This window comes from Nycticebus coucang, chromosome 11, assembly GCF_027406575.1.
Source record: "Nycticebus coucang isolate mNycCou1 chromosome 11, mNycCou1.pri, whole genome shotgun sequence".
NCBI classification, from domain to species: domain Eukaryota; kingdom Metazoa; phylum Chordata; class Mammalia; order Primates; family Lorisidae; genus Nycticebus; species Nycticebus coucang.
Genome location: NC_069790.1, coordinates 100,325,551 through 100,331,732, shown reverse-complemented (window position 1 = coordinate 100,331,732; position 6,182 = coordinate 100,325,551).

Here is a 6,182-nt window from a genome sequence, read left to right as displayed (position 1 = left end):
CTCGACTTCGCAGTTTTAGTGTGCTAGAGTTAGAGGATGCCCAAAGTCAGCGAGAGCGCGTACTTCATCCCTACTGCTTCCCAGGCCTGCCAGTCTTTCTAGCTTTAGGTTAGACCTTTCAACTTATGGGGGGGTGGGGGGCAGGGGGCGGGAGGAGCATGAAAAAGAACTTGTGTTTGGGGCTCCCACTTCTCCAAACCCCTCCATCTTGGGACCTGTGTGAGAGCTGACCTCAGAACCACTCACGAAAGCTGCCCTGGCTGCTGTTACCTGTGGGAGCCTGTGTCTGGAATAAAAGTGCCAACATCGAGACTTTCTTGGTACAAATGTGTACAATGCGTCTGAATTGTGGTGTCCAGCGTCTGGCGTTGGCGTGTCTTTGGTTGTGTCCGAAGGCAGCCAGTCCCTTTTCGATGGCCCTCGCTGCTCAACGCCAGAGGAATTTTCCGCTGCCCCTCTTCGCTACTCTGCTCATTTTGGTTTTTCTCACTTTGTGCATCATGCTTTCAGTCACCGCACTTAATTTCACCTGGCATCAGTTTACACCTGCATGACCAAGTAAGACTCCGTGTAACCAACGGTCCACCCAGGAGAGGGGACTTCCTGCTCCAGAAGCATACCACGGTAATTTCTCTCTCTTTTTTTTGCTGCAGTTTGGCCAGGGCTGGGTTTGAACTCTCCACCCTTGGCATATGGGACCAGTGCCCTACTCACTGAGCCATAGGTGCTGCCCTGGTAATTTTTCTCTTATGAGCCCTGGAGGAATAGCTCACGTCCTAGCTGAAGCTGAAGTTATGTTACATTTCACTGTTAAGAGCAAATTAGGTATTGCACTTGAACCAGTGTATGTGCATAGCATGGTGACATTTGGCCAGGACTTTACCTTATTCTCTTTGTGTCCACAAAGCATCTAGTTCAGTCAGATATGCATATCAATCACTTGATAAATAAGCTGCTAAGATGACAATACTGTGAATTTACTATGGCAATTGACAGCAGAGAGGTCAGTGTGGGTAGAAGTGGAGAAGATGGATTTTGAATTGAGGACTGAAGTATGAGTAGGAGTTAGTGGAGAAGAGGCTGGGTGCCATGGCTCACACCCCTAATCTTAGCTCTGGGAGGCTGAGGCTCCTGGATTCCCTCAGCTCAGGAGTTGGAGAGCAACCTAAGCAAGAGTATATGACCCGTCTCTAAAAGTAGCCAGCATTGTGGTGGGCGCCTGTAGTCCCAGCTGCTTGGGAGGCTGAGGCAAGAGGATCACTTAAGCCCAAGAGTTTGAGGTTGCTGTGATCTGTGATGCTACCGCACTCTACTGAGGGCAAGAAAGTGAGACTCTGTCTCAAAAAAATAAAAAAGGAAGTGGAGAGGAGTAGAACTGGCATTGCAGGTAAAGGGAAACATGATGACAGCTCACAGCGTGACTGGCCTGGTGCTCAGGACACAGGGAACAAGATTCATAGGGAAAGTGGTAACAGTCTCAATTGACATACAGAGGAATTAACACTTAATTTTGTTGCCTATTAGGAAGCAGTGCATATTTTTTTATCAAAGGAGTATTATTAATCCTTAGTATAACAGCTAATAAGCCAATGTGAGGATGGTATGAAGCACAAGAGGCTGGAGATAAAGGCAATTTTCGGGGAAGTCATTGGTAATTTATGGAGGACGTGGAAATAGACTATCATTAGGGCATAATATTCCCACTGGAAAAATAATTTAAAACATTAAGACCGGCTCAGTGCCCATAGCTCAGTGGTTAGGGTGCCAGCCCCCTACACCTGGGCTGGCAGGTTCCAACCCAGCCAGGGCCTGCCAAACAACAATTACAAAAAAAAATAGCCAGGGGCGGTGCCTGTGGCTCAGCAGGTAGGGCGCAGGTCCCATATGCCGGAGGTGGCCGGTTCAAACCCAGCCCCGGCCAAAAAAAAGAAAAGACTCTCTTAAAAAAAAAAAAAATAGCCAGGCTTTGTGGTTGTGGCAGGTGCCTGTAGTACCAGCTACAAGGGAGGCTGAGGCAAGAGAATTGCTTAAACCCAAGAGTTTGAGGTTGCTGTGAGCTGTGATGCTACAGCACTCTACCGATACTCTACTCTGTCTCAAAAAAAAAATTAAGACCTATTTCAGTTATATTTTTTTCTGTGTTATAATGAAATGGCTATTATGTTCAAATCTGAGCTATAGAGAAAGTCGCCCTGGTGCCTATTATCACATCGTATCAGCTTTGATTTGTGAATTTTCTCCACTTTTTTCTATATGGCCATTACTGTGGCATGTTCTCAGCATTCCATATGTTGGGGAGAAACTTACATATGTGTTCAGGTAGCCCCTTAGCTCTATGCCTAAAAATGTCAGTAGGTAATTCTTAAGTAGAAAGGCTCTACCATTCTTTTTCTTTTCTTCCCTTTTTTTTGCTGTCATTCAGGCTTTATTTTTCCATCCACTTATAGGCTCTACCATTCTTTGTCTGTGATTTCTTAGGAGGTATGAGGAAGATTCACGTGGTCACAGTATAGTACCTTTACCCTGGAAATAGAAGGACATTGAAGATCCTAAGATGTTATCTTCTAGTCAGACCTCTTCCCTTCAGTGGAAGGGAGAAGATAATCTATTTCTCAATGTGTGTGTGTGTGTACATGCTCCTACTCACCAGACTTCAGTATTCCTTCCTAGGAATGCTGCTGGTCTAGCAAAGGACAACAGGAAGGCAGACTGAGAACATTCCCATGGCACTGTCCACTGCTACTGGGCCAGGTTCCCATCAGTGCCAGCTGCACCAATGTGCTATTCCTCTGATACAAAAGGAAGTAGAAACAGATTCAGGAATCCTATCAGACAGCAGGTTTGGAAGAAGGAAAAGAGCTCAGTGGGGGACTAGGGAAGAGATAATTTCTTGCTGATTCCTGAATGGCATTCATGGTCCCAGAGAAAGCTTGTCCTGCAGATATACCAAGACTGCCCATGTCTGTTAGATATCCCTCAGAGTGACTCACTCTCTGCTCTTCAAACTGGTGTCAGGCTCGGAAGTGCTTCCCTCCTGATCCTGGACCACCCCTTACTCAGTTCCTCAATAATCTTGGCCCTATCTTCATGTCCTAACACAGTCCTTTTGTTAGGGATGAGAGGCTGTCCTGTGTTGACAATGCATTTTAATACTTGATTTGCTACAAGTAGCTTCTTGATTTCTGAGTCATTTTCATCAAATATTTTGGCATTCAATGTTGATTCTTTGTTATTTGCCTTTGGGCCCTTCGCTCAAAGAGGGTTGACATGAAATATCTCTGGGATATTCCATGGATATCCTTGAGATGTTGGTTGCCTCCATAGGGTTCAGTTATTACACTGGCCAGAATTTGCAGTGTAATTACTGCGATGTTCTAATTCTTTTTTTCCCCAGTATTTCCTATTTCGTAACTAAGAGCATTGAGTCAAGGGGAAAAAGTAAAATGGGAAAGGGGCTAGATCAGCAACCCCCTCAGAGAGAAAGCGCAAAAGATTTGCAGTTACAGCCCTTGAGTTTGGCCTTAGTAAGCACTTTTGAGCAACTTACTCTGAGCCTCTATTTCTTCTTTTCCAAAAATGTGGAAATTATCAGTTTGTGCTTTTTTTTTTTTTGTAGAGACAAAGTCTCACTGTACCGCCCTCGGGTAGAGTGCCGTGGCGTCACACGGCTCACAGCAACCTCTAACTCTTGGGCTTACGCAATTCTCTTGCCTCAGCCTCCCAAGCAGCTGGGACTACAGGCACCTGCCACAATGCCTGGCTATTTTTTTGTTGCAGTTTGGCTGGGGCTGGGTTTGAACCCGCCACCCTCGGCATATGGGGCCGGCGCCCTACTCACTGAGCCACAGGCACCGCCCATCAGTTTGTGTTTTTATATTCCAGTGATGAATAATCCAAAAAGGAAATTAAGATAGCAGTTCCATTTATAATTGCATCTAAAAGAATTAAATAGTTAGAGATAAATCTAATTAAGAAAGTTAAAGACTTGTAAACTGAAAACTATTACATAAAACATTGTTGAAAGAAATGAAGTCTTAAATAAATGGAAGGCTAGCCTATGATCAAGAATAGGAAGACTTGACATTGTTAGTCAATACAATACAAATTAATCTACAGATTTAACACAGTCCATATCTAAATTCCAACAGCCTCTTTTACAGAAATGGAAAAGCCAATTCTCAAATTCATGGAATTGCAAGGGGCCTTAAATAGCCAAAATACTCTTTTAGAAAGAATAACATTGGAGGACCCACACTTTCCAATTTCAAAACGTGCTATAAAGCTAAAGCAATCAAAATACTATGAGGCCGAGTGCAGGGTGAATCACTCCTATAATCCCAACACTTTGGGAGGCCCAGGAAGGAAGATCACTTGAGGCCAGGAGTTTGAGACGAGTTTCAGCAACATAGCAAAACCCTGTCTCTACATGAAATTTTTAAAAATTAACAGGTCTGATGGTGTATTCTTATAGTCTCAACTACCTGGAAGGTTGAGACCAGAGGATCTCTTAAGCCCAGGAGTTCAAGGTTACTGTGAACTATGATTGTGTCATTGCACTCTGGCCTGGGGGACAGAATAAGATACTGTCTCTTAAAAACACAACAACAACAAAACAAAAACTCCAAACCAAAAAACACTATGATACTGGCATAAAGGCAGACATATAGGGATAAAACATCACATATATGGCCAATTTGTCTTCAATAAGGGTGCCAAGACCATTCAATGGGGAAAGGACAGTCTTTTTAACAAATATTGCTGGGAAAACTGGATATCTACTTTATACAATATATAAAAATTAACCCAAAATGGATCAAAGAGGCCCAGCAAGATGGCTCATGCCTGTATTTCTAGTTCTCTGAAAGGCCAAGGTAGAAGATTGCTTGAGTTCAGGAGTTGGAGATCAGTCTGAGCAAGAGCAAGATCCCTTCTAAAAGTAGAAGAACTAGCTGTGCATTGTGGTGGGCACCTATAGTCCCAGCTACTTAGGAGGCTAAGGCAAGAGGATCACTGGAGCCCAAGAGTTTGAGGTTGTTGTGAGCTATAATGCCATGGCATTCAACCCCAGAGCAACTGAGTGAGACCCTGACTCAAAAGAAAAAAAAGAAAAAAGATCAAAGGCCTAAATTTAAGAGCTAAACTACAAAACTCTAAGAAGAAAACACTGGCAAGGCTGGGCACCAGGGCTCACACCTGTAACCCCAACACTCTGTGAGGCCAAGGCAAGAGGATCCCTTGAGCTCAAGACGTCAAGACCAACTTGAGCAAAAGCAAGACTCTCATCTCTAACAACAATATAGGAAAATTAGCCAGGTAGGGTGACAAGCATAGCTTGTGTAGTTCCAGCTACAAAGAGACACTTGAGGCCAGAAGATTGCTCGAGCCCAGGAGTTTGAGGTTGCAGTTGAGTTATGATGATGATACTATACTCTAGCCTGGGTGGTTGACAGAATGAGACTCTATCTCCAAAAAAAAAAGGAAGGAAGGAAGGAAAAAAGATTGGATTTCATGGATATGATACCAAAACTATAGTCAATAAAAGAAAAAAATAGGGCTGTGCCTGTGGCTCAATGAGTAGGGCGCCGGCCCCATATACCGAGGGTGGGGGGTTCAAACCCGGCCCTGGCCAAACTGCAACAAAAAAATAGCTGGGCATTGTGGCAAGTGCCTGTAGTCCCAGCTACTCGGGAGGCTGAGGTAAGAGAATTGCCTAAGCCCAAGAGCTGGAGGTTGCTGTGAGCTGTGGCGCCACTGCATGCTACTGAGGATGACAAAGTGAGACTGTCTCTAAAAAAAAGAAAGAAAAAAATAGAGAAATTTGACTACATCAAAATTAAGAACATCTGTGCATCAAAGGATACAGTCAATAAAGCAAAAGACAACCTATAGAATGGGAGAACATATATGCAAAATAATATCTGATAAGGCTCTATGGTAATATTCAGAATACATAAGAACCCTAAGACTCAGCAACAATAAAGATACAAACCCAATTAAAAAGTGAGCAAAGACTTGGATAGACACTTCTTCAAAGCAGATATAAGAATAGCCAGTAAATAACATGAAAAAATGCCCAACATCATTAGCCATCAGGGAAATGCAAACCAAAACACGATAAGATGCCTCTTCACATGAATTGGGATAGCTATAATTAAAACAAACACACAAGGAAAATAACAAGT